Source organism: Uranotaenia lowii, chromosome 3 (assembly GCF_029784155.1).
Source record: "Uranotaenia lowii strain MFRU-FL chromosome 3, ASM2978415v1, whole genome shotgun sequence".
NCBI classification, from domain to species: Eukaryota; Metazoa; Arthropoda; class Insecta; order Diptera; family Culicidae; genus Uranotaenia; species Uranotaenia lowii.
Genome location: NC_073693.1, coordinates 51,972,488 through 51,996,692, shown reverse-complemented (window position 1 = coordinate 51,996,692; position 24,205 = coordinate 51,972,488). Strand labels below are relative to the sequence as shown.

The 24,205-nt window shown below is 37.7% G+C and overlaps 1 protein-coding gene across 2 annotated transcripts in view; it reads left to right on the top strand.

Annotated features, from left to right (window-relative positions):
• The window catches only part of LOC129754518 (arginine kinase 1), a 139,714-nt gene that overhangs the window by 97,717 nt on the left and 17,792 nt on the right, over positions 1–24,205 (top strand). Inside the window, exon 1 of one of the 2 annotated variants that reach the window (XM_055750643.1) lies at positions 11,367–11,516. The exons of the other annotated variant lie outside the window; for it this stretch is intronic. The gene's annotated coding sequence lies outside the window, so the exon portion shown is untranslated. Of the gene's footprint in view, positions 1–11,366; positions 11,517–24,205 lie in introns of those variants that run through there. 2 annotated transcript variants of the gene reach the window in all.

Sequence of the window (24,205 nt, the reverse complement as noted above, 5' to 3'; positions counted from 1 at the left end):
TATACAAGAAGTGTTTTTCTGATGTTATGAGACCCCATTCCTTCCATTAGGGTTAAAGAAATAATGGAGAAGGTCACTATCACAATTTGTATAATAGTTCGAGAACGAATAGGTAAAATAAGTGTCTCCTAGAAAAAAACTTTTCTAGGATAGTTTGAGACCCGCTCTACAAATAAAGAAACAGCGAAGATTCCATACATAAAAAAAATTGGCATAAGCTAAAAATTTATGAGGCAAAGAAATCCAGAGTCATAAAAAGGATTGAAACACGGATTCAAAAATAAACGAATTAAGATTTAAAAAAAACGTTGTAATTTTATTTTGAAAAAACATTTTTATGATATTGAAATTGAATTTAGAATTTTGTGCAAATAAATGAAAAGTTAAATAACTAGGGACCACAAATTTCAATAACTTTTGGAAGGTGTAGCAAAGCACACCGGGTCAGCTAGTTTAACATAAAATTTGGGGAAACTCTGATTTATTCTCATTCCCATTCTCAAATCAAAATTTAAAAAAAAATGCTGTAATTTTTTGATCATGGTTTATCTGAAATACCATAAAATTATGCTTTAAAAGTCGACATCAGTCTTAGTACGTGAATTGATAAAATAAGTCTAAAAAATTTATTTTGTCAGAATTAAACCATTTAATTTGGAAAATTTCGTAGGAAATATATCAACTGTGCTGTGTAGCATTTGAAACCGCAATCTCTGTACAGGAGTCCCAAATACTCAGGAGTCTGTAGTGTATCAATTCAGAATTCAGAGCAGAGCGTCAATCTTGCCCAGGCAGCAGGAATTTTTTCACCATCGTCCACATTTTTCGTTTTTATACTCTTTTCAGCTGTCGATCATTTTTTTTTTTCAACAATTTTAAATTTTTTAACATTACTGTAAATTTTCTGAGCATCTCCAACACTTTTGGCATTTTCTGTTTCAAGTCTGAAGTATGCATTTATAAGCTGTGGAATAAAAGTTTAAAATCATGCTCAACATGCATCAACATCAACTTTGAATTTTGCTGTCCGGTCATTGACAATTTTTTCTGGTTTTTTTTTTCGAAACGAATGCTTCATTCTTGTCATCCACAATAAGAAATTTTGTTTTGTTAATTTCAGATTTGTAGCTTGAGATATTCTCATTTTTAAATAGAACTTTTCGTTTTGTTTTGATCATCTTTTGAAGCAAAATGCCAAAATGCCATTCTGTTGTTAGTATCGATGAAACCTTGAACTCTGTTACAATTATTAACCGGCAAAATCGTGAATATGACGATTGTAGAACTATCTTTATTGACTCAAAAATACTTAAACCGTTTCAAATACACTTATTTAAAATTATGCCCGAAACTGGAATTTCAGTAAGGCTAAGAAACTTGCGTTCTTGTTTTGATTTCTGTGATTCATTTCTCAGATTTTTTTTAACTAAATCATTTAAAACTATTTTTAACAAAACGAGATTGAATACGATTTTTTTGAATATGCCTGAAATTCTGATATTTTGTTGTACAGAGCAAATTGTCATAATCGAATCTTATTTTCAATCTATACGGTCGCAAATTTAAAATATCAAAAAACTGCTTTTTATAAATTTTTTCCTCATTGTAGTGATGAATCTATATATATAAAAAGCAATTTCTGTATGTTTGTTTGTTTGTTTGTTTGTTTGTCCTCTATAGACTCAGCCGTCTTAAGAGCTAGAGAGATGAAATTTGGCATGGAAGCTCATTAGGACCAGGAAAGACGAAAAATGTTTTTAGATTTTCGGATGACCCCTTTTGAAGGGGGGCGTCCATAGAAGACAAATATTGTTTTCGCGATATTGACGTTAATTTTCATCGGATCGTGTTGAAAATTTGCACATGAGTGTTTTGAAAGACGAGAAATCGATTTCTGGTGTTAAATTTTGTGTAAGAGGTCAGCCAAAGTGGTCGTCCATATAAACTGTTCACTGTTTTTGCGATATTGACGTTATTAAACATCGTATTCAGATGAAAATTGGTACACGATAGTTTTGAGTGACGTGCAATCGATTTGAGGTATCAAATTTAGTGTAAGGGGCTGGCAAAAGGGGTCGTCCATGTTAAATTTTCAGTAACATAGTGATATTGACGTTTTTATACATAGGATTGGGATGAAAATTTGCACATAGGAGTTATTAGGGACAAACAACTGATTTAACTTATCTGTTAGTTCCGGCAACCCTTCCCGATAGAGAGAAATTTATACCAAGTTTTTTTTGCTTTCCATACCAATACCATTGTATTTTTCTCCCAATAAATCACTTGTTCTTTGACTGTTAAACGTAACAGACGCGTTTTTATTTTGAACGATAATACAGTCCATTTGATCCGAACAGAATATACATATTTTTGGTCCGTTTCGACCCGGATGTTTGTTTCGGAATACTTGACCAAGTTATCGAGCGGAAAACTTGGAACGCGAAGTGATTCGGGCTTGGTGATCGGTTGAACCTCCGGAAGTGAAAAAACGATCGACTGATTGCTATCCGAAAAGCGTGAATTGAGAATAGTGACGCCATTTGCCGGCTACGAAAAGTCGATTGGTGTACGACGAAAAGTGACGCAACAATTGTAAAATTGGCGTTAAGCTGCGAGTCAGCTAGATTTGATGAATCGAAAATTGGTCAAATATTGATCGATTACTATTGAAAAGTGAAGACATAGTGAGACGACCGAGTGTTGACTGGGTTTTTATTGGCGCTTGTCAGCGAGGTTGTGAATCAGCCGAAGTTTGTTAATTTCCGTGGGAAAGGGACGCTATTTTAGGCGACAGGCGATCAGTGCGAAAAAGACCGCCATTTTGTGATTCGATACGGCCAAGCCGTAATTCAGTGTTTGAGTGTTGCTCACTATACCAGTGGTGGTAGTGTGGTTATTTGTCGGAGAGGGGAACTTAGTTGATGTGTGTGCAAGTATTGCCGAAAAGTGAGTTACCTCGGATTTGAGTGTTGAGTGTGTTCGGCTTCAAAATGATACACACACCGACAAAAAACCCCACTGGTGTGGGAGAGCAAACGAACGGAAGTGCTGCTGAAAATGCCTTGGGCACAGTGAGTGAACAAAAAGAAAAACAAAAGAAGAAAGTGCAAAGTAAGAGAACTGGCGAAGAACTAAAAGTGATGTGGATTAAATTGAATGCAGTGAAGAATAAATTGAATCGTGTGTACGAGAGTTTGCTGCATAGTGCCGAGAATCCGAATCCCAATTTGAAATCGAAGCAGTTCCTTCAGTTGCAGTTACGAGCGGTGGAAAATGTGTACACGGAGTACAACGCACACCATCAGCGGATTTACGAAGCAGACGTCGACGATGAGACCCGAGAGCAAGCGGAGGTAGCGTATGTCCAATTTGAGCAGCAACACGGTGAGTCGTTCATTTTGATTTCTAAACTGATTGACGATTTAACAAGGAACGAAGAGCACGTCGCTCGCTCTGCGATGGCATTAACGACTCCCGTCACCAGCACACACTTACCACCACTGAAAGTACCATTGCCCACCTTTGACGGTACTTACGAGAATTGGTATGCGTTTCGCTCAATGTTTGAAACTGTCATGAGCCGATACAGTTTTGAGTCCCCTGCTATAAAACTGTACCATCTACGGAACTCACTTGTTGGCAAGGCTGCCGGTATTATTGACCAGGAAATTATAAACAACAACGACTATACAGCAGCTTGGCGTTTGTTGATAGACAGATTTGAGGACAAACGATTGATAATAGACAAACATATTGATGCACTTTTTAATCTCCCGACTCTGCTCAACGAAAATGCAATTGAGTTGCGAAGACTGATAGATACCTGTACAAAAAACGTTGACGCTCTTAGGAATCTCGGACTACCTATGGGTGACTTAGGCGAATGCATGCTCATCAATCGCATTGCTTTAAAACTTGACCCAGAAACCAGAAAGGCGTAGGAATTAGCTCAAACTGCTGGAGAGTTGCCAGATTATGACGACACCATTGAATTCCTTCGTGAACGATGCCGAGTATTAGAAAAGATTCGACTTCCAATGAAACCCGTTATCAAGAATTCAAGACCTACAAGAGATTTCCAAGAAACGAAAGTAAAGGCAAGTGTGCTGGTTGCAACTCACAACAAATGTCCTCAATGTCCGAAAAGTCACAAACTTTGGGAGTGTGATGATTTTAAAAGTGCTAGTTTGTCTGATAAATACGCTACCCTCCGCCGCAGTGGCCTTTGTTTTAATTGTTTGCTGCAAGGTCACAGATCGCCAGATTGCTCCTCCCATAGTACGTGCAAGAAATGCAAGAAACGTCATCATACTTTCCTGCATCCTGATGATGGTTCCAAGAAGCCCAGCAGGCCTGTTGGTGAAACATCGTCTACGAAATTGGAAGAATCGAAACCCGAACAACCGTCGAGGGATGACAACGATGAAATGAACCGCTCCAATTTTTGCGTCCAACCGAGAGATTTTGACAGGCAGATTCTCCTTTCGACAGCAATGGTTCTTGTTCATGGCAAAGGCGATCAACTCTACCCCTGTCGTGTTCTCCTTGACTCGGGTTCTCATACTAGCTTCGTGACTGAACAATTTGCGACGTTATTGGCTTTGAAAAGAATTCCGGCTAAGTACAGCATTAGTGGTTTGAATGACATCCAAACGAAGGTCCGTTCCAAAGTCCATACGAAGGTGGAATCTCGTATCGCCAACTATTCTGTTTGTCTTGAGCTGCTTGTGGTACCCAAAATTACTGGCAATCTTCCGTTGACGAAAATTGAAACTGCTGCTTTGAGTTTGCCAAACGACCTCCAACTTGCGGATCCTGAGTTTGATGTACCTGGTAAAATCAACATGTTATTAGGAGCGGAGGTATTTTTCGACATGCTGAAGTCTGGTCGGATGCATATTCCACGTTGTTCCGCTGTACTCCAAGAGACTCAATTTGGCTGGGTTTTAAGCGGTTCCGTTCCCATTGAAGCAAAATCTGTCGTCCACTCGTTTTGTACCACCGTTACCGAAGAAAATCTAGACCGATTGGTAAACCGTTTTTGGGAAATTGAGTCATTTGAAAACGATAATTTCCCTCCTTCGACCACAGAACAAGATTGCTTGCGACATTTTGAGGAAACACACCGACGTGACTCTGAGGGACGATTTATTGTTCGGCTCCCTTTCAATGACGACCAAAATAGACTGGGCAACTCAAAACGCATGGCTGAGAGAAGATTCTTGGCTCTAGAGAAACGTCTCGATCAAGCACCAGAATTGAAGAAGCAATACAGCGACTTTTTGAAGGAGTATGAAGCACTTGGGCATATGAGGGAGAATCGAACAGCCGACGAAGATCAGACTCCAAGTTTCTACTTACCGCACCACTACGTTTTGAAGCCATCCAGCACGACCACTAAGCTTCGCGTAGTGTTCGATGGATCTGCTTCTTCGGACTCTGGGGTCTCGATTAACCAAACGCAGATGATAGGACCGATTGTGCAAAATGACTTGATCGCTATCCTGTTGAACTTTCGATCGCACAGATTTGCATTCACCGCTGATATTCCTAAAATGTATCGGCAAGTTGCCTTGCATAAAGATGACGTTTCCTATCAGAGAATCCTCTGGCGAGAGGATAAGAGCCAACCTTTGAAGACCTTCGATCTACTGACAGTAACATATGGTCTAGCATCATCCCCATTTCTTGCTACCATGTCACTGCGTCAACTAGCCATTGATGAACAAGAAAGCTATCCATTAGCTGCAAAGATTGTGCAGAGAGCATGCTATATGGACGATATTCTAACGGGAGCAAACACGTTGGAAGAAACTATCCAGTTGAAGAACCAAGTCGTCAAACTACTCAAGAGAGGTTGTTTCAGTGTGCACAAATTTGCTTCAAATTGTATCGAACTTCTGGCGGATGTTCCTGAGGAGCAACGTGAAAGTGGCATCGAAATTGAAGATCCAAGCATCAACGTCATTATGAAAACGCTTGGTGTAGCTTGGAACCCCGTTGAAGACCATTTCACGTTCGTCCTGTCCAAGTTAACCGAACCTGCAACAACGAAAAGAGAAATCCTGAGCCAAATAGCAAAAATCTTCGACCCGTTGGGCTTCGTGGGCCCGGCGGTTACTGCAGCTAAACTGATCCTGAGGGAGCTCTGGAATCTGAATCTTGACTGGGACCAACAGGTTCCGGAACAAATTGGGCAATTGTGGCGCGACTACTACAACCAACTGAATTGTTTGAATGGTGTTAGAATCCCCAGATGGATTCTCGGTGAACAAACAGCGGTTATCAAGCTCCACGGATTTGCGGACGCATCGGATTTGGCGTATGGCGCCTGTCTCTACTCTCGTTTGATACGTCACGATGGAGTCGCCGAAATGAAGCTGATATGTAGCAAAGCACGAATTCTACCCCGCAAGACTGGCAATCAGAAGCAAATTACGACACCACGTGCCGAACTGATGGCAGCTCAACTGCTAACTCGACTGACGGCTAAACTATTGACCTCGATCGAAATTCAAGTCCGACGTATTATATTGTGGAGTGACTCCCAAATAGTTCTGTGTTGGATCCGAAAACCACCTGAAACTCTTGCTCTTTTTGTTAGTAACCGAGTACGAGACATTCAGATTATTGGCGATCAATTCGTCTGGAAATACATACCCTCAATTTCGAACCCTGCAGATTGCCTGTCTCGTGGTGTTCAACCGAAAGATCTTGCTGCCCACACACTCTGGTGGAACGGGCCACCGAGTCTTCAATCAACTGAACCAGACATTGAACAACCGCTTATGATAAAAGACGAAGATTTGCCTGAATTAAAAGGTAACATTTTCCTGACGACGCTACCAAACACTCGGTTGCCATTATTTAATAAAATCAGCCGTTTCACAGTTATTCATCGGGCTATGGCTTACGTCGTGCGATTTTGTGATTACATCCGCAATGGAAAGAAAACGCTAACCAAGGGTCTATTGCAAGCTGACGAAATGAAACGAGCGTCAACCCTTATTTTGAGACTTGTCCAAGCTGAAATGTTTGAAACAGAAATCAAGTTAATAACAACCGACAGATTAGTAAAATCCCCGCTCCTCAATCTTAGTCCGTTCATTGATTCACATGATGGTATTCTTCGCGTTGGTGGTCGTCTGAAGAACGCACAAGTACCCTACGAATATAAACACCAAGCACTACTGCCAGATAAGCACCCACTGACAATAACACTGATACGACATCTGCATCTTACGAACCTCCACGTTGGACAACGAAGTCTCTTAGCCATCGTCAGGCAGCGCTACTGGCCCCTCAAGGCAAAGAATCTTATACGCAAGATCGTACATGATTGTGTACCATGTTACCGCTTGAAACCGAAAAGATCCACACAGTTTATGGGAGACTTACCAGATTACCGTGTCCAACCAGCTCCAGTATTTACGAATACTGGCCTCGATTTCGCTGGACCGTTCAAGGTTCGTGCTACTACCAAGTTGAGAAGCCCTCAGACAACGAAAGGCCTACATCTGTACGTATGTATGGCTACCCGATGCATCCACCTTGAATTAGTGTCCGACCTGACCTCTGAAGCGTTCCTTGGTTCTTTGCAACGATTTGTCAGTCGCCGAGGCTTAGTAGAAAGAATTTACTCTGACAATGCTACAAATTTCGAGGGTGCGAACAACGAACTACGACGTTTGGCTGCGTTGTTCCTAGAGGAGCAACATCAACGTACAATCAACGATTTCACCACACAACGAGGGATTCAATGGAGCTTCATACCGCCGCACAGTCCCCATTTTGGTGGTATATGGGAGGCTGGCGTGAAGTCAGTTAAAACGCATCTCAAGTTGATACTCGCCGAACATTGCCTGTCGTACGAACAATTCTCAACGGTACTCGCCCAGATAGAGTCAATTTTGAATTCTCGTCCTTTATGCCCTCTGTCTGACGACCCAAATGATATCCGTGCGATAACGCCAGCGCACTTCCTGATAGGAAGGGAATTCCAAGCAATCGCCGAACCGTCGTATCAAGATATCCCAGCGAACAGGCTCTCTCGCTGGCAATTCTTGCAAGATCTCAAACAGAAATTCTGGAAAATCTGGATGACCCACTATCTACATGAGCTCCAACAGCGTCAAAAAGACTTCAAACATACAACGTTTAAAGAAGGATCTCTGGTGCTGCTGGTCGACGAAAATCTTCCACCTCTGCAGTGGGTTATGGCCCGCATCAAAGAGTTGATTCCTGGTAAGGATGGCCACACTCGTGTGGTTAGCCTTCAGCTGCCCAATGGAAAAACTACAACGAGAGCTGTTAAGAAGATCTGTCTACTGCCGCTGGACACCTAGGAGGAATGGTGTCATCCTGCATTTTGAAATCGTCCATTTCAACGCCGGGGAGGATGTTAGTTCCGGCAACCCTTCCCGATAGAGAGAAATTTATACCAAGTTTTTTTTTGCTTTCCATACCAATACCATTGTATTTTTCTCCCAATAAATCACTTGTTCTTTGACTGTTGAACGTAACAGACGCGTTTTTATTTTGAACGATAATACAGTCCATTTGATCCGAACAGAATATACATTATCCAAACTAAACTCAGGGGTCGGCCAAAGGGGTCGTCCATATTAACTATTCACTGTGTATGCGATATTGTCGTTATTATACATCGGATTCAGACGAAAATTGATACACGAAAGTTTTGAGAGATGAGCAATGGATTTCAGGTATTAAATTCACGTACGGGGCCGGGTCCATGTAAACCTTTCAATATTTTTGCAATATCGTCGTTATTATACATCAGATTGGGATGAAAATTTTCACACGGTAGTTTTCAGGACGATTTCAGATGTCAAATGTTTTGCCAGGGGTCGACGAAAGGGGTCGTCCATATAAGTTAATTTTTCACTGTTTTTAGCAATGTTGACGTTGTTGTACAATGAATTGCTTTGAAAATTTGCACACGGGAGTTTTGAGGGAGCCCCCGAAAGGGGTTTAGCTTTTTGGCAATAATTGCGTTGTCATGCAATGATTTAGTCCAAATTTAAATACGTGGTTTTTTGGCACGGTCAATTGATTCCTGATTTCAAATTTAGTAGCAGACGACAGAAAAAGTTATCGTCCAATAATTTTGCAATTATTACTTAACAATGAATTCAGAAGTGCATCTGGAGAATGCTTAGCAATAAACTTTCATACAAACTGTTCATGACATATTCCAAGTTGAAAGCGAAACGGATTTCGTATCTATGGGATCAGCTAGTTTTATATAAAATATAAAAAAACTTCTGGGAAAAAATGAATATTCTGGGAAAAAATTGAAATTAAATTTTCAATTATTAATATGTATTATTATTGCTCTTTTTTTTGAAAATTCATAAATACAATTTGGTTTTAAATTATATTCCACTATCATTCCAATTTTGATGGCGGAAAATTCTTCTCAAAAGCTCACTAGTTCAAAGTTCGAAATTCATTGCTTGTTGTCAATATTTTTCCAATGTTTTCATTGCTTATCACTTGAACTCTCAGAACATTGAGGATCTGATTTTTAAATAAATGTTCTGTAAATTTTGAATTGTTTTAAATTCTTGATTCCACTTCTTTTGTTTATCTCTGTTTTTTTTTACATTTTCCTTCTAATTAATTTTTATTTCATTATGAATTAAAATGTTTGACTTGAAATTTTTATGATCTGCCCATGAGTGAGTTTCTCGATTTTGATATTGAATTCTCTTTCTGCGCTCTTTTTTACAATTTTTCTTGTGCTTAGTAAATCTAATATTAGGCTTCTACTGCTTCTGAATCCTACTTTTTCAATTCCATTTTTCTTTTGAACAAAATTGGACAAAAATTAACAAGAACAATAAAAATGACAAAAATTACAGAAGAGATGAATTAACTTTTAGTTGAGATTCTTTAAAATTCAACAACAAACAAAACAAACAATTACAAAAATGACAAAAACGACAAAAAAGACAAATGACAAAAAAAAAACAAAAAAATATATAACAAGCAAAATGACAAATATGATAAAAGTGACAAAAATGACAAAAATGACATAAATGACAAAAATGACAAAAATTACAAAAATGACAAAAATGACAAAAATTGCGAAAATGACAAAAATGACAAAAATGATAAAAATGACAAAAAAGACAAAAATGACAAAAATGACAAAAATGACAAAAATGACAAAAATGACAAAAATGACAAAAATGACAAAAATGACAAAAATGACAAAAATGACAAAAATGACAAAAATGACAAAAATGACAAAAATGACAAAAATGACAAAAATGACAAAAATGACAAAAATGACAAAAATGACAAAAATGACAAAAATGACAAAAATGACAAAAATGACAAAAATGACAAAAATGACAAAAATGACAAAAATGACAAAAATGACAAAAATGACAAAAATGACAAAAATGACAAAAATGACAAAAATGACAAAAATGACAAAAATGGCAAAAATGACAAATATGACAAAAATTACAAAAATGACAAATATGACAAAAATGACAAAAATGACAAATGCGCTCTTTTTTACATTTTTTCTTGTGCTTAGTAAATCTGATATTAGGCTTCTACTGCTTTTGAATCATACTTTTTTGAACTCCATTTTTCTTTGGCACCTGACACCATAGTTTTAACAATTTCACGCCCGAAATGGATCAGATCCTCGAGAAAAAAAAACCTCAATGGCAATCAATCTGGAACAAATATCGATTTCTTTTTTTTGTAAACACCACCCCCCCCCCCCCCCTCCTCCCCCTTCGAAATTTCCAAAATACCGGAAGAGGAGAAAAAATAAAGTTTGATGTATTTAATGTAAATTTCGTAAAACATTTCAAATATCGGAAACCCATTTCCCCAACAGAAATTTGTTTTCCCCCCTAGCAGCGTGGTTGAAATCCATTCGTCCCAACTTTTTGTCACATCCGTTGCGCAAATGTTGCACAACACCCACCCACTTTGGTGCGACGCGATTTGCGAAATGCGACAGCGAGTGACAACTTTTTCGTTCTTTTTTCTCCCGTTCTCTGTTGTTGGTGGGCTCGTCTTATTCAAGGTATACGTGAGGTATACGTATAGCGTATGCATCTACTCGCCGCCTACCGCGCACCGGTTTCCTTGCTGAATGCATCCATCCCATGTATCTGCTGTTGATGATGATGTTGATGCTATCCGGCATATTTTTGCCTTCATCGTGTGAGTCGAGTCGTCGCACGCGTTCGTTGCACAGAAGGAGCTCGAATTCGTATCCGTATACGACATATGTACACGAATTCGAGCAGTTCACACTGTTTGCTAGTGTGAGACGCGGCGCGGCACTTCTGCTGGATACACAAAACGCCGCGCGCGCCACACATGTGTATCCAACGAAATTGCGCGCTGGTAGTGGGGATGATGGTATCGCAAATGCTTGCCGGGCTGAAACCTATGAAAAAGCTGCTGGCATCAACGGAATCACTATACAGTTGAATTTCGAGTTCAGCGGTTGATAGAAGGTTAGTGGTCCCCAGCAGCAAAGAAATTGAATTGCTCTCCCAGCCGGACCTTTGCCTGTTCAGTGCGTTAGATAAGATGTTGCTAAATTCTCGATGGAAGGACCTTGAGTCCTTCTATAGTTCAGTGATTTTTTGTGTCGTTTGTGGTTAAGTGCAAGTGCTTCCGGTACCGTAAGTAGACCATCTGCGATTACTATTGAAAATTAACAAACCAAAAAAAAACTGATGAAAAGGATTATTAGAAAGCATGAATTGGTGCAAACATACCGTTGAAAAAGTCAGTCTTCGGGCTTCCAAAAGCCGGCCGGTAAAACCGGTACCCGGTGACCAAGTTTTGAGTCATAAACCTGTTTTTAATTTCTCGAGCGCAAATCTTTAGGTTCCCATCGTCGTCTAAGCGGGGGGCTGCGAAGTGTAAGTTCAATTGTATTTGCAAGTTGCTTCGTTTGGAAGTTGCAACTCCCTATATCTGGTATACGAAGTGTTGTAGAGTGTGTGAAAGGTTTTGCTGGTCGTGCCTCTGAATCGAACTGATCAAACTGTATGGACAATCTCGGCAAGGGAGTTTCTTGACCTTTCGAAGTGAATCTTCTTTCTCTTGTGGTGGGACCTTAAACTGAAACCCAATTATTGAAACGATCCCACGCCAGGAGTAACACGCGAATTTGAAGTGACTTGTTGTGTAGTGGTGAAAACTTTGTGGAGGATTTCTTGTCCAGCTCAGCTAGCCATGGTAGCGATTCCGCTGCTCAGAAGCTGCCAACGATTATTTGCATACAATGGGGTCGGACGTCACGCTCCGCAGATTTTGTTTGGTGATTCCAGATTTTCTGCAATGATTAGGTAACAATTTTTCAGAAACACACACAATCTCATAATTCAGAAACAACCTAGCTAGAAAAAAAAGTCTCACGCTGGAAACTATCCTTGCTGAATCGGGCCCTGAAGAGTTGCCATTGCGCACACTTCTTTCCGGATGCTGACGCGCTACTTGTGGGTGGATGGGTGGCGAATGCATCTCCTAACAACTTCATCCCGGTGCAGCTGCTTGGAATGACCTAGATTCAGACCTCGAACGACCAACCAATGATGCAATGATGGGAGGGATCAACAATTCAAGGACCTTCTTTTTTTTTACTTCCGAACCGAAAGCTGTTACGTGATTACTTTTGTCCGTTTTCCGGGTTTTCCGTGACCTTGCCGAGAAAAAGTCACGTGGTTGATTGTATCATTCTCAGTTCAACTTTTTTTCTTCTTGAGAGAAAAGTCATAAATTAAAATGTTTCAGCTCAGTGAAATTGATTATGACGCATTTTTGTTCGGTTTTGAAAAAGTTGAAAAAAATCTGACTTTAAAAAATTATTCTTGATGAAAAAAAATCAATTTTTCAGTGTTGTTGACAAATCGCAGCTAAAAACCTGAGTTTTCAATTATTGAAATAAAAATATAACTGCTTTTTAGTGCCTTGAAAACAGCAGAAAAGGTTAACTTTAGTTAACAAATTTTTTCTCCAGCATGCTACAAGGAAAAATCAGCTTCCTTTTTCTAGTTCTGCCAGTTAACACCAGTTAGCGCTGCATGTCAACTATTTCACGAGGCTTTATAAATTTGTTTAGATCACCTTTTTCATTTTACAAAATTATTTTTAATCAATAAAAAAAATCATATACTTAGATACTAATTTCAATAAATCAAATTAAATCTTCAAATCCGAAATTTTTCGAGATAAACATTTACCGTACTTAGTTGATGAAATTTTATGTTTACTGAATTTTTAAGATCTTTCCATATACTTATTGGCGCCTTACAGTATGCAATGCATATGATTTTTTTTGAGAAATTTCTAGCAAAATTTCAAATAAGGTGATAGCATATCAAAGACTTTCGTAAAAAACTTAACTCAATTTTTAAAAAAATCTTAAAATTAGATTGGAAATTTTTTGTTGCTTGCAATGTTAGTCAGACGAAGCTTCTTACTAAGATACACATATCTGAAGCCATTTTCTAAAATGACTATCGTTCCATATGGCTCCGTATTTTCTCAAAGATAGGAATGTTCTTCTAGATAAATTCTATCGATTTCAACCATCTACTTTTTATTTTTAATTCCCAATTTGGATTTCTCATTTTCTGTAATTTCAACCGTAACGGGACATTGACATTAGAGCGCACATATCAGTCGCCACACATTGTATTTAGCTACTCTCGGTGCATTCTGATGTGCATGCACAAATTCAAATTCAACCGTAAAACACCGGCACCGGCACGAACAGTTTTGATTAGTTGTCGCCGCGGTTCCACGACGCTCCGTGGTTCTATTTTAATTTGATCAAAAATAAATCCTCATCTCGAGTAGGTAGAGCTACCGCTCAAAGACAGACTCCCGCTTGGATGAAAAACTCCTCGAGCACCATCATCGTCATCCCGTGGGGCACCGTGCTACCGCGTTAATAAATCTCCCGGCCAATTTCATGATGGTTGACATTTTCAACACACGAAGGCATCCAATTGCCAAACAGCCAGCGGTATCACAATTGTGCCGGGAAGTCTTTTCAAGAAAATCAAATAAATTTACGGTTTCACTTAGGACGCTGAACACGCTAAATAAAAAGTCGAACCATTCTTCTTCGGTACTGGTGCTACTGCTCCCCGAAGATAGCGACGCATGAGATCCATCCTACAGAGAAACTTAAAGTTGCTTCCCTGGATTAGCGGTGTCCCGGTCCCGGCAGTCTGTTCAAAACCTATTTTTAACTGGGAGCTCGCTCGCTCGTTCGCCAAAGTTATCCCATAGCTCCGTTGGTAAATATTCAACTTCAGAACCGCCATTCCTAGTATGAAGGGAAGAAGTCGTCGTCTTCTATTGATTTCTGGTTTACGTAACGTGGTTCCCCGGCCCGAGGTACACAATTCCCTATCTTACACACCCAGCTCCAATGTTGTATAACGCTCGTTCGCTAGAGCGTCCTCTGTGGAAAATGAAAAACTGCTTCGCTGATACTATTCGAAATAGTCGAGGACAATTAGAGTAGAGGCCTTTGCCAATAAATAGAAAAAAGCGGGAAGGGGACACTCGTTATAAGTTTTATAGGTTAGGTCGGATGCAACCAACCTCATTGAGCTATGACAGTTTTTTTGTATTCCCAATCGACCCTTAATGGGATGTTCTGTGAAGAAGAAACAACAACTTTCGAAAAAAGGAAACGAAAATAGCACCATCATTGGGTGTTATTTGTTCGATTCGATAGCAGCTTGATTATGCAACCTGAAATAAGCTTTTCAATCCACACCAGTCCAACAGCACATGGAGGTTGTCGGCTGATCCTTGCAACGATGCATGTTCTCGTAATTGGAATTAGCGCCGGCAGCTGTTCGCTGTATCGATGTGGTCTTGTTCATTCGGTGAAAAGAATTAAAGAGGCTCAATAAACAGAAAAAAACATAGCCAATCAACTTAGGACGAGGTGCAAACTAATAGTCCTAGTTCGTCTCAAATGGCCACTAAAAATACATGTACGAAACTGACAGGACAGCACCCGACCCACCAAGGCCAAAGAAAATAAATTGAACCTAGGCTGGTACTACGCAAAACTTCCGTGCAGGAGGACTACCTAATAACTTATTTAAGAAACACACGAAACCGGTCGGGAAAAGGGGAGAGGGGATGTCGTTTAGAAAAGAGTTAGTTTATTAAAGCTCCATGGCTCCAGTACACATATATAGCCCTCGCTATTGCTTTGTGAATAATAGAACCAATTCCAGTCGTTTGGAAAACACGTGATATTAGGCGGGTTGTTGGTTCAATGATGGCTGTTTTTTCATGGTCCTGTGATTGCGTCCATCCGCAGCTGATCTGATTGCCCATGGGTTATAGGTAGCTGTTGTCAATTAACGATATAGAGTGCCTCCTATAAAAATTGACAGTCCAAAATGGCAGGATCAATTTTCCAACCAACCAAGAATCACAAGTATTAATTATGTCAACACTGAAGGGTTGCAGATTGAAATTCCTGGACGAATTTTGTGATACGAAACTCACTTTTTAGACATCTCATATGAAAGATATGTATTACAGTATAAAAAAGCCAAAATCAATTGCCTCAATGGGCAATTTTATCCCGTGATTTGATGTAGGACACCTTTTAACTTTAACCTGATCCTCGGAAAAGTGGTGGCTCAACAGCGGCACGTTATTCAAAATATCGGGAAAATTTTGCCTGATTGCCTGAAATTCCACCTTCTTCGCCGCAGAAAGCTAGTTTGCCTTGAACTGCTGCTCGTACTTAGCAGTTTTTTTGGTATTCTTTAGGTTCCGCTTGACAATAGCCCAGTATTTCTCAATTGGGCGGAGCTCTGGCGTGTTGGGAGGGTTCTTGTCCTTGGGAACCATCTGCACGTTGTTGGCGGCGTACCACTCCATGACCTTTTTACCGTAATGGCAAGATGCCAAATCCGGCCAAAACAGCACGGAACAACCGTGTTTCTTCAGGAAAGGCAGCAGACGTTTATTCAAACACTCTTTCACATAAATTTCTTGATTGACAGTCCCGGAAGCTATGAAAATGCTGCTTTTCAAGCCACAGGTACAGATGGCTTGCCAAACCAGATTTTTCTTCGTGAACTTTGACAGTTTCATGTGCTTGAAAATATCTGCTACCTTTCCCCTTCCTTTTGCCGTATAAAACTCCTGTCCCGGAAGCTGCTTGTAGTCGGCTTTGACGTAGGTTTCGTCGTCCATTCCCACGCAGTCAAACTTCGTCAGCATCGTCGTGTACAGCCTCCGGGATTGCGCTTTGGCCGTCGTATTTTGTTTATCATCGCGATTTGGAGTCACTACCTTCTTGTAAGTCGATAGTCCGGCTCGTTTTTTGGCTCGATGCACGGTTGTAGACGATACACCCAGCTTATTTGCGGCATCTCGGAGAGAGAGGCATTTTGACAACTGAAGAGTGAATTCCAAAATCAAAATAGGAGCAACATTCTACACACACACACTTTCAAAATGAGGGGTGTTCAGTTTTTTTTAAATGCAAAATTGAAAGAAATACGTCAAGTTGATATTGACCAAATTTTGACCGTATCACCCTTTATATCTCTCTTGTTTATCAACCGATGTTCACAAAGTTTATAGTTTTGGGAATATCGTAATGTAACACAGGAATGATTCACCTGCAAGACTTCAGTTTTCCGTAATTCAAAGTCTAAGAAAAGTTTCCGAAAAAAGACTGTAGATCAGCTACGTGTTTTCACTTAGTTTGCAATAAAACTGAAGTTAGAAGCTACAGAGAGATATATTGGTCAGTCAGGAGTGTCAAATTGACACTCCAAGGATTGTAACGGGTAAAATTTTCTGGGACGGATGAGGGTTATCGGATAGCTTTTAAGCTGAATTCACAATTTGAATTCCAAATCCTTAAACACTGCTTTCTCGTGCTTTGAACACGAGTTTAAAATAATCTGGATTTGGATTCTAAAAATAAAATAGAATAATTATTATGTTATGGTAATTCTTGATTTTGAATCTGAGTCAAAAGTTTTCGAATGTAAATTTTCGAAAACTACGAATTTTCAATTCTTTATAAAATTTATTTTATTACTGAATCTTGTATAAAATTCCAAATCCTGAATTCAGAATCTGAATTTTGATGAAAATCTAAATTGCGAATATAACTCTGTCTGATTTTAGATTCTTAGTCTGATTTTAGATTCAGTTTCAAAATAAAAATAATAGAATTCATATTTAGAATTCCGGTTACAAAATCAGGTTATGAAAACCAATTCAAAATTCCGACTTATGTAGAATTCGGAATTCAGTCTCATTGTTGAATCTGTTTTCTTAATTCTGATTTGAATAAGAATACTAATTTTCAATCTGGAAATAGAGAATTGTATTCTGAACTTAAATTCTGATTCCGAAATCCGAATCCTAATCTCAACATTCGGCATTCGATTTCCAAATCTGAATTCAAATTCTTAATCCTGAATTTCCTATTTCCTTTTTATTTTTTATTCAGAATTTGAGTTTTGAAATTTCTATTTGAATTCTGAGTTTTAAAATTGATCCATGTTCTTAATTCCATGTTCTCAATCGGAATTCTAGTTTTTATTTCTCAATTCTTATTCTGAATTTAAATTGTGGATTTGAATCCAGAATCGGTTTTCTGAATTTTAATTCTGAGTCTTAATTATGAATCTGAATCAAAAGTTTGCAATCAGTTTCAGAGCTTGAATTCTGATTCCAAATCTCAAACTCTGTCTCTAAATCTGATTTCCGAATCTGAGTTTTTAGGTGTGACTATTAATTGTGAATTTAATCTAGTCCAGCTTCGTAATACTGAATCCTCATTCTGAATTATGAATCTATATTCCGAACTTTGACAGTTGAATCTGAGTTTTTATATCTGGATCTGATTTCTTATATCATAATCTAAATTCTGGATTTAATATCTGAATCCTGATATCTAAATGTGTAAAATGTTTTAAGGCTCCTTTTGAGATTTAAAATCTGGATATCAGTACCGTTTTAGTTCTGCTAGTTAAAATCAGTTGGCGCTGCATGTCAACCAATTCACACGGCAACAAAATTTACATTTTTCCGAGTTGCAAAGACTTTAAGAGCTGATTTAGACTAATTTGGGGACGCTGATTTCTAATATGCAATTAGTTTTTTTAACATCTCTTGTTTTTTTAGATAAGTTTTGAAAAAAGGTAAAAAATTGTTTACTTAATTTGTGCTCTTTTTTGGTTACTGTAAAACATTACAAAAATTCGAAAATTAAAAGTTTTGATGTCATAATCATTTTTTCCGAAGACCGCGAATAAAGAAAAAAGTGATAAAAGTTTTCTTATTGTTTATGTTTTTCCAATTCTGCGAAAAACGGGAATTTTGACGACATTTTTAGGAAATTTGAACTTGAATTGAATCTTAGATAACTATTTCTTAAACCATAAGTTCAATCGTTTTGAGGAGTTCAATAAAGTTCTAAAACGAGTTGAAATCTTTAATATCAAATACTCAAATACTTTTTTCAGCAGTGTCCAAAATAATTGAAATGTTATCTTTTTGAAATTATAGAAGTAGAAGAATTTAATATTTTTAATCTAAACTATCTAGACCAAATCTGAATCCTTGAATGGAAGAATAAAAAATAGATTCAAAATCAGTTTTTGTTTTTCATGTAAGTTTGTTGGTTCATCAGTCAATAATCAATTTTACTCAAAATTGGTCAATTTCAAAATTTCCTTACGCCATATCACTAAACAAGAGCTGATAGACAAATTCGGACAAACTATTCAAATTCATCTTCCAAAAACAATGCTGTCACCCAGTGTTATCTGATCGTATTGAAGCAATTTAAATTTGATTTTGGGAAACTCGATCTTTTCGCCCTAGATTTTCAGAAAGTTGGATAAGTTATCGCTTCGGAAATTCACTCGAATTCGAGATACGATTTTATTTGGAAACTAAAAAATGTTCTGAAACTACCAGGCTAACAAACATAAGCGCAATGGTACTACTAAATGAGATTTTTCTGAACTCGACAAACGGTTGCCACAGCCTAGTAAGCAATAACCCAAATAAGAAGATTTAATATGAGCATATAGTGTGTGATTTTTTCATTTCAATTTTGTGTGATTAACTTCATTAAATCAGACACACCCAACTAACTCTAAACAATATGAACCGGAGAAACAGATGAGTGCCATTCGTCGATTTCCCAGAAGCGATGGCCCTTTAAAAACTCTCCCAAAGCAAAGCGGCTTTATTATGCTTAGCGTTAGCGAGATCCGAGTCTGCTCAATATTTCGCTAATATACTAAGGTAAAGCACAAAGCCCGTTATTCCATCGAAAGTGGAAGACGTGCCTTAGATCAATCGATACAGATTGGTGGCACTCGATGGAAAAAATCCCCCCCATTTTTGGGTGGTAACAACATGTTTGGTTTCGATTCGCTAATACTTACCCCACGTGAGAGTGTAACTACCGTACCTACTTTAGTCATACTTAGACACAAGATAACGACGAGAACATCTCAAGGAGGTTAATCCTCCAGCACTTAAGCCTACCCATGAAGAGGTAGGGCTGCTGACATGATAATACCTGTATCATTAGCAAGCAATCATTATGAACACCACCCCAGAGTGTTTCGAATACTAACAAAATTGCATCCTCTGAACGAAGAGTGAGAGTGACTAACAATGAGACCTAACCTAGAAAAAAACTGTATAAATTTTTTTCCTGAAACACGTGTTGCATAACCAATTCCAAGAATGATCGTTTGAGATATTTGGATTGAAAAGCTAACCGGATGCAGTAGGTAGCATAGGAGCTGTCGGATAGGGGACATTCAGAAATGATGCTGAATTTCTTATATAAATACGCTCCGAGAGTAAACGTCAAGAAACTTTGCCTGATCACACGTTAGTGCACCGCGAGTTTGGTAGAAGTTGTTTTTATCAAACATGCATGATGCACTAATTGCTTGTGCAAAGTACAGTCTGCTCTGCATGAGATGATTTGATACTAACACACAACACAAGGAAAAAAAACGTAAAACTTAACACATTTGCTATCGTGTGAGCATCATGTGACTTAACTGGCACCGTGGAATGAAGTCATCGTGCATCGAATCGCATTACGGGAGTGCAAAAACCGTATCCGAGTCCCTGTCTGTCTGTCTGATTTTTTTCAGCCTGCTGTGGGACAAAACATACCACGATCAAGGGACCACGTTTCACTTTCGCATATCTGAAAGGGCCAATTCCCCCTTTTTAGAATCTCGATCGTCGTCCGTCCCCAGTGAATCATCCCAGTTATAAAAGTGCAATGACGCGCTATTTGTTTCAATTTTATTTATCCGACTGGAGGCAATCAACTACAAACAAATTGATGAAAAACAAAAACACAACCAGAGGAATGTGATGAGTTTGCTGGCTTGCTTGCTTGTAGTATGACCAAAACCCTTTGGCATTACTTTAGTCTAAAGATTGGAAGTATCGGGAAAACTAAAATTTTGCCCACTCGAAGCGCGTTTGCCGGGCCCGGGTGTCACATTTCGCCTCCAACAGTGGCCCGGAGTTAACCAATTTTTTTATGACTGTTTCGACGAACTGGCACAGTTTAAAAAAAAATTGTGTGGGGTGTGGTCGATTCGAGTTGTGTTGGTGCTGCGCATCGTTTTCCGACAACGATCATGATCATCACGTTGCAGCGCGTCGCGTCGCCTCGTGGTGCCTCATTTAGAGAGATATCCGGTCTCCGGTCCGGCCCCCCGGTACCCTGCCTAGCGTTCAGAATTGCTTTGGGACACACGAGGCAGCACCAGTAGGGGTCATTGACTTTCGTTTGCTCGCTGTTTTTTGTTTTGGGTGGCGATCTTTTTTGCTGATGCAACTTTGTTGTAGGTATATGGATGTACCTATCACGTGATCGATAGTTTTTGCTGCTGTTGGAGAGTTCTCTGAGTGTCCTGAGTCATTTATCTTCATTTGGATTTAAGAAGTAACAAAAAGAAGAAAACATTCTTGGCGGATTTTTGTGGTTGGAAACTTGCCGTCATCTATGTCGCCGTCGATCATGTTTTTTTATCTTTCAAATAGTCTCCCGTGCCTTTGATAACATTTACGCAAATTGTTGCGTAAAATGTCCCACACCCAAAATGCAGCCTCTACACCAATCTTAAGTAATCAATATCATACCGTAATTGGCATAAGAAAAGAACGCGACCAGGGATGATTCGATTTGCAATCTGTTTTAAAGGTGTAGTTTTTGAATTCTCAGTATTGTCGGACTAATAAAAGTGTGCTAAACTGTTTTCAGAATTGTCCTGCCGAGCCACCAAAAGTCACATATTCACTTGAATGAAGGCTTTGAAAGTTACGTATTGGCTGACAATAAGAACCAACGTGAATCAACTGCCCAATTCCCTTGAGTGAACTTTATGTACTCACTGATGAACTTGAATGTTGCAAAAGTGATTAATACTAACGTTTTATGTGACTTATTTCCATTAGTTAACTAAACGTACTCATTAATGAACTTGAAAGTTTCATAAGTGATTTATATGTACTTTGTAAGGGACTTAAGTCACATAAAGGGCACAAAAGTGCTCAAAACGGGCCTTATTTTGCCCAATTTCCATGAGTGAACTATATGTTCTCATTAATTAACTTGAAAGTTGCAAAAGTGATCTATATGTACGTTGTGAGGAACTGAAGTCACATAAAGATCACAAAAGTGCTCAAAACGGTAATTACTACGTCACAAAAAGTTCATTGAGGGGCTTTCAAAATCACCACTTCGAGTTTAGTTTCAGTTAGAACAACATCTAGGCGTGGTCTTGTGGTAGTGTGTTCGATTTTCACCACAAAGGACGTGGTTCGATCCCCAGGCCGGGCAAGTTATTTTTTCAATAATTAATTTGGTACTTGAGTGCCATTCTGATGCGATATACATATGTAGGAAATGAAGGAAAAAAGCAATTGAGCCATTTGTCGAGTTTGGAATCCGGCGCGTCATCATGGCACCATGTACTGAACATAGTAAAAAATCAAGAAAAAGGTTATATGAACCGATGCCAAGGGTGCAATTGAGATAGAGAGAGAAATTTGTGCTCATTTTACAATTTTTGGAAGCTGAATTAAAAGGCCGCTGGAGGCTGAATAGAAGATCGTTAGACTGGTTTTGAACTTGGAAGTATCAATAAGAACTTATATTTTGAGCTGCATAGAACGTACTTCATATAAATGATGGGGCTTAGTAAGCTTTTTTGTACCTATTTTATAGAACTTTTTTTTCTTGGGCTATAATAGTGTTGTAGTTTTCCTAAGAAATTTGTTTCAATTTTTTCGGGAAAAGGAATCCAAATTGCTTCGTAATTTTTCATAAATTGTCTTTATTTTATTTTTATTTTTTTAATTTTATTTTATTTATTAAATTTAAATATTTATTTTATTAACTAAAACTTATAAAATTCTGTCAAAATACTTCAACATTCTCTAAATAATCCTCAACATTGTAAACACATCACCTCACGATTGTTTTCCGGCAACAATGAAAGAATTCAGAAAAAATTGTGACCCAGGTAATATGGAAATTTGTGAACATTTGGAAATACTTTTGGACAAAAATATGCAAATTATCATAATTTTAAGACAAACTAAAAATGATCTTTTGATAATATTGAATGATTTTGAAATCATTTTCACACCATTGTTAAGATTTAAGGAAAACTTAGAAGTACTTGAAACATTTAGTCTATTTAGAAATAATTACGAATTCAGTAGTTTTGACGTTATTATCAAATTCTCTTAATGGCGGGTTTAATTGTTAAATTAAACAGATTCAAATGTTACCAAAAAGATATTATTTTTTTTATAAATTCATCTTTTTTAATATTGCAAGTTGTAACTTTTCATTGTTTTAAAATTGCTAAAATGAGGCCCTCAGAGGCAAAGGGGTATAAGTGACAAAATGGTCGTTTTTGAGTTAATGATGACAAACGATTCTTCACATTTCAAACTATATTTGATGATTTTTTCGGATTTTTATAGTTTTATTTACATACTTTTACATTCGATAGAAAAATAGAAATTCTCGTGTTTTCTCGAATTAATAAAAGCTTAATTCGAGAAAACACGAGACTTATATCCCTTTGGCTAAAAATACCACAAATAATCAAAATAGTTTCATAATATTTTAGCTTTCCTTATTTGTCCTTAAATTGCCTTCAACTTGTTCTAAAAAATTTCATCAGTTTTCACCAAACGTTTTTCCAAAGACTTAGACATTTTTTGAAGAAAGGTTTCGAAATAATTTTTGTAAAATTATTGTCGAAAACTCGTGCCAAAATTGTCTCAATCATTTCAAAATTTTCTTTCAATAAAGTCTAAAAATGGTCATGAACTATTTCATTATTAACGTTAACGTTTGAATTAGGAACTGCTTCAAAATTGTATGTAGATCGGGTCAAAATGTCTCAAATATAAATAATTTTAAGAAAATTGTTTTGGAAAACTTGAGAAAAATTTTCTAAAACACCGCAAAATTTCCCGAAAACTTTTTCCAATTTTTATTGAAAACGTTTTAAATTATGCAATATTTCAAACATGCTCCTAATTTTTTCAAAATTGTCGAGGATGTTTTAAATTGCCTAGAAGTTGATTTGTAAATCAATAAAAATCAAAATTTCGAAACTATTCCAGAACTGTTCTAAGATAATGTTTAAAATTACTTTAACAAAAACTAAAACAAACATCGAGACAACTTAAGGGCTAAAATTCATCATGGCATAATCTCACTAAAGACTTAAAATGATTTCAAAATCGATTACAAATTGTCTCAAAAAGCTAAAAAAAAAACCATAAATGATGTTTTCCCGGGAATCGGAAATTTGTCATTCTGAAAATATTTGTCAAACCTTCATAATAACAGAAATTGTTTTCAAATTTACAAAAAAAATGATTCGGGAACTGACCGTACATTTCTCAAAATGATCTTGACTTTGTCAAAAAAAAAACAGTCAAAAATTCAAAGCGGCTGTTTTTATCTAAAATTTAGTAAAAAGAATGAAAGATTAATTGTAAAACAAATGTTTCGAAAAATGTGAACAAATTAGTATTCATTTAAAAGCGATATTTTTGGTGTTTTTTTTTTTAATTCTCACAAAATAATTACGAAAATGTTTAA